The sequence below is a fragment of the Dendrobium catenatum genome, unplaced genomic scaffold, assembly GCF_001605985.2.
Source record: "Dendrobium catenatum unplaced genomic scaffold, ASM160598v2 fragScaff_scaffold_1434, whole genome shotgun sequence".
In the NCBI taxonomy this organism is placed as follows: Eukaryota; Viridiplantae; Streptophyta; class Magnoliopsida; order Asparagales; family Orchidaceae; genus Dendrobium; species Dendrobium catenatum.
The window spans coordinates 379,022-388,253 of record NW_021319896.1 but is presented as its reverse complement, the minus strand read 5'-3'; the positions used below and the strand labels follow the sequence as shown (position 1 = coordinate 388,253).

Sequence of the window (9,232 nt, the reverse complement as noted above, 5' to 3'; positions counted from 1 at the left end):
ACTTATACACATACCACAACCAAATGCATTAGAAATATAATCAGTTCTATTCATTATAAGAAAATCTATATAACAATCAAAATCATTGAAAATTAAAATAAAATTTGAGTAACTTACAACAAATATAAGAAATCTCTGAAAAAATTTGGCAGATGAAAAAACCTCAAACAACCTTCTCTCTCTCCCCTCTCTTCTTCGACAAGACACGTCACTTAATTTAGATTTGCATTTAGAAAAAATCATTTAAAAAAATCCGAATTATTACAACAACAAGGACTTGAATCAACCCCTGAATTGATCTTCGAGACTTCTATCTACTCGGCCAGATCATATCAACAACCAAAGACTTCGAGGGATCGTATCAACCCCAGGATCCTTCAAATCTTCTCCGATTTTGATATGTGATTGAAAATTCCTTCTCCTTTTTTCTTATTTTATTTATATATATATAGCTCTAAATATGTAAATAAATAAATAAATAAATTTCTGCGAGAAAAAAGACTATGCTCTTACGGTCTTACCAATAGCCGCTTCGTAACCCTAGCTCATCGTATTACGTATATAAGCAGGCAAGATCTGAACCGGATCTAAAAATTGGCGCGTCTACATCCCTAGGCAGGGATACTGAAGAGCCAATCATCCCTTTCTCTGTACCTTCTTACGCTTTTCGCGTTTTTTTTCGTTTTCTTTTATGAACCGCCTTCAACCAAGTTCGATTAGTTCTTTCATTGTCCTTTTCTCGCTCAATTTCCTTATGTCGTTTAATTTATTTAAGAATTGGAGATTTCCACACCTTTGATTTGGTTTCTTAGGGATGATAAAGCGAATGAGATGACGAGCCCGATGCAACTTTTTGATGTGGAAAAATCGAGGCACTTGTCTGAGAGAAGCCTGGGTTGATTGATTTCTCTTCTTATTCTTTTCTTTATGTGTCTAACTTACTTTTTAACTTTGTTTATTCTTAATATTCTCAATGATATTATAGGGGGAAGCCGTTTGCTCCTTTTTTGTGCAATTCCTGCTTGATTAAGAGAAATTTGGAGGTGGCATGATGATGATGATCTACGTTAAAAGTAGCCCGAGATCTGTCTATGAGCGATTCAAAATCTCCTACTCATTCTGAATGCCGTCTCCACCTGCTTTTTTGAATCTTGCTCTTTAACTTAAAAGAAAATTTTTGCTGTATTTCCTGCAATTTTTGCCTATTTATTGCCGGACACGAGAATTCTCTAAATTTTCTCAAATAAGGTAGCACAATTTTATTCAGGCTTCAAGCCTCTTTCTCTGTTTTCCATGTTCGGTGATCTTTTGGTTGAGTTCTGCAGGATAAGCTCTCATATATGTAAATTAGGATTAATACCTTATTTATTTACTGATGGTTTTAGTACCAAACAATTGATATTTAATAATACGAGAGTATTGGATTGTAGAAGTAGCTGATCATTCAACTCATAAGTCTAGATGGGAGTGATGTTACCTTACAAAATTCCTTTTTGATATTCCAATGTGAAAATTAGCTCTAGTATTGATTTTATTTTTACCTCTTGGCGTATATTGGCCTATGTGCTTTTTTTTTTTTCTTTGGTTATGGATCTGAGTTAGCTGATTATTTTCCTTTGTTGAGTATTTTTTTAGTGTTATCTCTAGTTTATGCAATAGATAATCTTCTCTATTCATTTATGGGAGACTTGATGAGTGTACCATTGATATATTTTTTATTTAGAAAACTAAAGGTCATGCGAATTATAGAGGAAAAGTTGTTGGACCTGATGATATTTCAATAGAGTTGTGGAAATGCTTAGGAGATGAAAGCTTGATGTTGTTGTTCTTGTCGAAAACTAAAGGTCGTGTGTATGGCACGAGTTATGGAATCTTTATATTTGCATTTGATATAACCAAATTATAAAGAATTTAGTATATTCTTAAGAATGGAAGTTGTTAGTTTTGTTGTGCTCTTCACAATAGAATCACTTGGATGTTAATTTTTGTAAATATGAAGATTTGAGTGTTATATATGTAATTTGCCTTGTATTTATTTCTTAACATACATTTCTGAAACTTTTACAGAAATGTGTCTAAAATATATTATGTCTAAAATATGTCTAATATTGCACTCAAACGTGTGACATCTACTTTGGGAATTAGGGATGATAGTGCTTGAGCTGAAGCTCTTTGATGGTAATTTTTAATTATGTATTATTGTTTTAACTGTTGTGATATCAGCTGCAATATTTTCTTCTTTATTAGGCTCCTATGTATTTCTTTTGCTTAGGCTTTGATTTAATTCTCAAACAAACATTTATAGGAACATTGCAGCAACCTTTTTGAGCATCCTTCTAAGGCTTCGTGTGGGAGGGCTTTTTTATTGCTTCTTAAAACAATTTTTTAGTACAAAAATTAAACTATAAGTTTGCATGTAATTCTGAATGAATTCGGGTTTCAAACGTTGCTTTATATTTAGGGTTGATCTGTAAATTCTGTATCACTCATAGTATATTCGAACGTCCTTATGGCTTTCTTTGGCTATCTTCGTTCTCTACCATGTTTCATTGAAGTTATAAGTGATTTTATCTTTTGAAATTGAGAATCTTTCCCTTTTCCTTAGAGATCAGGAGATGAAGAAAAACTGAAACAATATGATCAGTTTAAATCTTTCTGTGATTTCCAGAATTGAATTATCTGAATATCTCCTTTAAAATTATCTGAAGATCTCCTTTAACTTTAATATTCTAAGGGGTTGTTTATGACCATTTTTATTATTATTATTTTAATTAATTTTGATACAAAATAAACATATTTGGATCTCTCAAAATCAAATTGAGAATCTTTAAAATTATGGGAGCAAGTTATGGAGCGTAGGTTGCGGCGTGATACTAATGTAACTCAAAATTAATTTGGATTCATGTCAGGTCGGTGTACTATGGAAGCCATTCATTTATTGAGAGGTTTGATGAAGAAATATAGAGAGAATGAGGATCTACATATGATATTTATCGATTTAGAGAAAGCATGTGATAAAGTTTCAAGAGAAGTGCTTGAAAAGAAAGGAGTTAATAACACTTATATTCAAATCATTAAAGATAAGTATGCAGGAGCTATTACTTGTGTCCAAACACAAGATGGCTTGATCAAGTATTTTCCTATTTCGATTGAATTACATCAAGGATTAGCCTTAAGCCCATATCTTTTTGCTTTAGTTATGGATGTTCTACTAGACATTTGCAAGATGATGTATCTTAGTGTATGCTTTTTGCTGATGCTATTCTTCTTATTGATAAGACTAGTGAGGGAGTTGAAGGTAAACTTGAATTATGGAGGTTCACCTTAGAGTCTAAAGGTTTTCGTTTGAGTAGATCTAAAATTGAATATATAGAGTATACTTTTAGTACTAATAGACCTAGTGAGAGGATTGTGACTTTGGGCAATCAAGTCATTGATAAGACTATACGTTTTAGATATCTTGGATTTATTATTCAGAGTGATTGTGAAATAGATGGGGATATTATTAGTAGAATTCAAATTGGATGGTTGAAGTGGAGGAATGCATCAGGCTTGTTGTGTGATAGAAGTCCCCCTCAAACTTAAGGAAAAATTCTATAAGATGGTGGAGAGACATGCAATGCTTTATGGTGTCGAGTGTTGGCCATTAAAAGAGAAGCATAATACTTAGTTAAGTGTTACAAAGATGAGGATGCTCAAGTGGATCAGTGATTTTATTCTTGGAGATAAAAATAAGATATGAAATGAGCATATTCATGAAATGGTTGGTGTAGCTCCAGTGGAAGATAAGATTAGAGAGAGTTGCCTTAGAGGGTTTGGTCACATAAAACGGCGGTCTTCCAATGACCCGGTTAGGATAGTAGAGGCATTACATTTGACTTATATTAAGAAAGGTAAAGGTAGACCTAAAAAGACTTGATTAGAGAATATTAGAAATGATATTTTCTTATTAGATTTAAATAAGAATTTGACTTTTAACAGGATACAATGGAGAAAAATGATTCATGTAGTCCACCCCACGTAGTAGAAAAAATGCTTGATGTTGTTGTTATACAAAATAAACATATTAGGCATATTAAAAGTATATCTTTTTTTATTTTTATAACATATTGAATAAGTTAATTTATGCGATGATGATAACATTTGTTAGTGGTGCAATGCAGGTGACAGTCAGTTATGATGGTTATTTCTAAAAGCACTCAAAATAATTTTGAGTGTTTTTAAAAATAATTCAATTTTTTAAAAAATTTATAATAAAAAATCATATTAAATAAACATATTTATAAAAAAATAAATTAAAAATAATCCCAAGCATGCTTGTATTCATTAAAGACATGTATGAAGGAGCTGGTACTTGTGTTCAAATAGAAGGTGGTTTGACCTAGTAGTTTTCTATTTTAGTTGGTTACATCACGGATTAGTTTTAACTCCATATCTTTTTGCTTTAGTCATGAATGTTCCTTCTAATACATTTACAAGAGGATGTTCTTAGGTGTATTTTTTTTGCTGATGATATTCTTCTTGTTGATAAGACTAGAGAGGGAGTTGAAGGAGAATTTGTATTATGAAGGTCAATTTAGAGTCTAAAGATTTTTATTTGAGTAGATTTAAAATTGAATATATGTAGTATAATTTTAATAGTAATAGAGCTTGCGGGGGAATGTGATTTTGGACATTCAAGTCATTAATAAAAGTTATATATATATATATATATATATATTGGATCTATTGTTCAAAATGATAGCGAAATAGATGAGATAATATTAGTTGAATTCAAGTTGGATGGTTGAAGTGGAGGAATGCACGGGCTTGTTGTGTGATAGAAAAGTATCCCTCAAACTTAATGGAAAATACTATAAGATAGTAATGAGATCTGCAATACTTTTTGATGCAGAATGATAGCCATTAAAAGAGAAACATAAAGTTAAACGTTGAAGAGATGAGGATGCACAGGTGGATAAGTGGCTTCACTCTTAAGAGACATAATGCGAAACAAGTATGTACGTGAAAAAAAGATCGACCTTAGATGATTTAGACACATAAAACATCGACTTTTTGATGATTGGACTTGTCCTATGTTAAGAAAGGTATTAGACTTGGCTTAACCTTTTTTTTTATTAAATTTAATGAGAATTTGACCCTATATTTTTTAGCACATGATAAGATTTAGATATACATCATATTTAGGCGTTGCTATTGTGTCATCACTTAGTATAAATCTTTTTTATTGTAATGTTGTGTTTATGCCTTTTTAAAAATCATTAAATCTCAAAAGAATTTATTTTGCAAAAAATTATATAAGGATGTAATTTGACCCTGTTCTTGAATGTGTTGAGATTAGTACTTATAATGATACCATAAACTCTATTAATTTTATTGTAAATTCAAGAACATTTAAGCTCACCTTGTTACAAATTGAACTACGGTATCTTGATATTATTATTTTTCATTTATTTTTATCTATTGTCAACCTCACATGATGGGATAAAGACTTGTTATTATTCTTTTTATTATTTTCATTTGCTAACTTGTCACATTTGACATTTAAATCAAGCTGTTGAAAGCATCCATTTCATATCATTATCATTAATCTTATCACTAACTATATAGGTTAATGAGTAGCATTAGCTGCTTCTTTATTTTACACATTTTCTAACATATCATCTAAGGCTTTGTTTACAACAGCTTTTTTTTTTTTGCTTTCTTAAATATCTTTCTAGTATAAAAGTTTCTTGGATTAGAAAATTTGTACTAAAAAATTATTTTATAAATCAGTAAGAAAGCTATCCCAAAACGAAGCCTAAGTCAACAATATATTTTCTAATCATTTGTATCTCTATCTATGGAGAAATTATTCTATGCGGTATGCGGAGACCCGACGTAGAAAGTCTTCCGGATATCAACTAGAATGCGTCACGTCAGCAGTAACGAGTTGCGGTATCGAACACGGGGTGACGTAGTACATTCTGATTGATCTCCGGATGACGTTCGGCGTCCGCACAAAATAATTAATCTCATCTATGATATATCTATGCGGCGTCCGCACAGATATTTTAACATGTTGGGGGCCTGGGGCATTTAATTTGTTTGAAAGCTAAGCTACTAAAAGGTGATGAGAGATGTTGCTGGAGCTGATATGATGGGTGATGGCCCAATACTCATAGAAAATGACACTGAAGAGGATGCTTTTGGACTACTGATTGTAAGGATATGCTCTTCTTATTTGACATTTATTAGTTTAGTTATTATGCTTAATGTTAGCATCAAATCATTGCAAATTTTGTACTTTGCTTAAATATGTAGTTGTAAATAAATCATATAGAGGGAGAGAAAGGAGAAAGAGAGAGGCAAATTAATTAAATAATTGGCTTAATGATAGCTATTGTCGGTCATCATGCTATCATCATCTTATATATTATTCAATAAAATATAAAATTTATTAAATATATCAAATATAATTTTATTTTATATTAAAATATATAATAACAATAAAACAGTAACAACGTTAGTTTTTTATTTTATTATGTGGGATTAGCTATATTATTTTTTTTCTTCATTATGCATTGTTAATAGTACATAGCTCATTTTAGTCTGTTGGTTGAGAGTTTGGGTTACCAATCAAGAGGTCTTGAGTTCGAGTCTTATGTATAGATGTGTGTGTGAATTTGCTTTAATTGGTCTAATTGTGCCAAAAAAAGTTTTGTTAATAGTAAAATTCTTTTTTAAATCTAATAAAAAATGTTTATTTTATATTAGGGATTTTTACATACATAACACTTAAAACAATTCAAAATACATATTTAACACCTAAATTACAATATTTACTAATATACCACCTAAAAGTCTTATTTTCATCTTTTATAACACTCCGTTAAGCTCCTCTTCGCTTCTTCTGTTAGTTCATACGAGGATCGTCTTCTCCATTCGAAGCCATCGCTTTCTCCATTGATTTCATTCTGTTCGGCAAGGCATGGAACTCGACGCCCGTTCTAGCTCGGCAAGGTATGCAACTCGACGCACGTTCCAGCTCAACTCGTCTTCCCCGTCCAATTCCTTGATGGGATTTTTGGGTTTTTTTGTCGATTGATCTTAGAGGAGGCGAACCGAAGACATTTAAACAGAAGACAGTCGCGCGAACGGAAGATAGGAAATCAAAACTTTAGAGCATTTAAATATAAAGCGCGTTCGGTTCGCCGGAGAAGAGAAGAATGGACGTGGTGGAAGCGGCCGGAGAGGAGCAGAATGTGATTTTGGTGGGTTTAACTAATTGCAAGGAAAGCTTCTACGCGCTGGATTGGATCCTTCGCCACCACTTCTCCGGCGAAGCCAAGCCTGGAGCTGCTGCTTCAAAGCTCGTCGTCATCTACGCCAAAGCTACCCCTTGCTCCGTCATCGGCTTCGGTGGCTTAGGTATGCTTCAAAGCTCGTCGTCGATCCTCGCATGAATTAACGGAAGACGTCATGAGGAGCTTAACAGAGTGTTATAAAAGATGAAAATAAGAGTGGAGGCGCCCGGAGAGAAGGAGCAGAAGGTGATTTTGGTGGGTTTAACTAATTGCAAGGAAAGCTTCTACGCGCTGGATTGGATCCTTCGCCACCACTTCTCCGACGAAGCCAAGCCCGGAGCTGCTGCTTCAAAGCTCGTCGTCATCTACGCCAAAGCTACCCCTTGCTCCATCATCGGCTTCGGTGGCTTAGGTCTGCTTCAAAGCTCGTCGTCGATCCTCGCATGAATTAACGGAAGACGTCATGAGGAGCTTAACGGAGTGTTATAAAAGATGAAAATAATAATAATTGAATAGTGTTTAGGAGTTGTTGCGTGCTGGAATATTCACGATAAAGGAGAAATAGAGAGTTTAATGTTTTAGTTTTGTACGGAGATTTAGCATATACATAGATAAGAGAGATACGTACAACAATCATAAGAGACATGGTTTTTTATATAGAAAATACAAGAAAGGGAAAAACTACATATTATGGTCAAGTTAAATAGATTTTACTAGCGCTTTTTATTGATTACAAATGATGTCCTTTAGGGAAGGCGTTGGCTCAATATAATAAATATATATCATAAATAACACATTACATTGTTGGACTTGAAAAAATCTAGTGACATGAGAGTTGTTCTCAAATGAATGTTAGCATGTTTGTCTGGTTAGTACGGTCGTAGTCGAGTGATGGTGGTTGAAAGGTTCATAGTATGGTGACATAGGTCGAAGGGATTGTAGTTGGGCAATAGAGGTCGGAAGGATCGTAGTCTGGCAATAGTGCCTAGAGAGACCATAGTCGACAAGCAATGGAGGTCTGAAGGATCATAGTCGAGCGACAAAAGTCAAAGGGATCGTAGTCGGTGAGCGATTGAGGTTGGATGGACCTTAGTCAGATGATGGTGGTCTGAGGATCATAGTTGAGTGATAGAGGTCTGAGGGCTGTAGTTGGATGATGGTGGTTGGAGAGATTGCAGTCTAGCAATAGTGGACAGATGGATCATAATCGAGTGAACATGTTAGGAGGGAATGTAGTTGGGTGATGGTGGTCGACAGTGGCGGAGTCAGAAATTTTGTTCAGGGGGGGGCCTAAATTAAAATAGTTATGTTTGTCATCTTATTTGGAAGGCTAGAATATATTAAAATAGTTTTGTTTGTCGTCTCATTTTCGGATTGGAGCCAAGAGGAGTTATAAGACATAAACATCTACCACGGACGATCTTTTTTTGGGGGTGAGAGAGGAGCAAAAGGTAAAACGAAGCCGTGCTCGTGACTCATGAGTCGCGAGAGAGGAGTAAAGGAAAAAAACAAATCATTGATGCTTTACCCTAAACAGAAAAAAATGTTGATGACTTCTCTGGATTAATAAATAACTTTTAAAGGAAGAGATACACAAATTAGAGCAGGTTTTTTCGTTGGCGTACTAAGTCATGAGTGCGCAATAGCAGCAATTTTGTTGCGTAAAAAAAGCGAGCAAAAACGTATCCTTCACAGTAATTAATTAGATCATTAGCAATGCAAAATAAAATCATATTTAATTATGATTTAAATATTTAAATATTTTAGAATAATAAATAATTAAATAACCCTGCAAGTAGGGGTGTCAATATTTGACACGACACGAAAACCCGACCCGGACCCGACCCGATTTCAAAACGGGTCGGGTTCGGGTTCCAGAAATTGACCCGTTTAAAAAACGGGTCGGGTCCGGGTTGACCCGGCGGGTTGCCGGGTCAACCCGCCAA

At 33.9% G+C, this 9,232-nt stretch overlaps 1 long non-coding RNA gene and 1 other non-coding gene across 2 annotated transcripts; both read left to right on the top strand.

Moving 5' to 3' along the window:
* The first annotated feature begins 507 nt into the window (after nt 1-507).
* LOC110097780 lies at nt 508-1,269 on the top strand. Its single transcript, XR_003702749.1, has 3 exons — nt 508-650; nt 813-895; nt 986-1,269. It is a non-coding gene; the product is annotated as an uncharacterized LOC110097780 (long non-coding RNA).
* Nucleotides 807-889, top strand: LOC114580961. Its single transcript, XR_003702751.1, has one exon. It is a non-coding gene; the product is annotated as a small nucleolar RNA SNOR75 (small nucleolar RNA).
* Nucleotides 1,270-9,232: the final 7,963 nt, after the last annotated feature.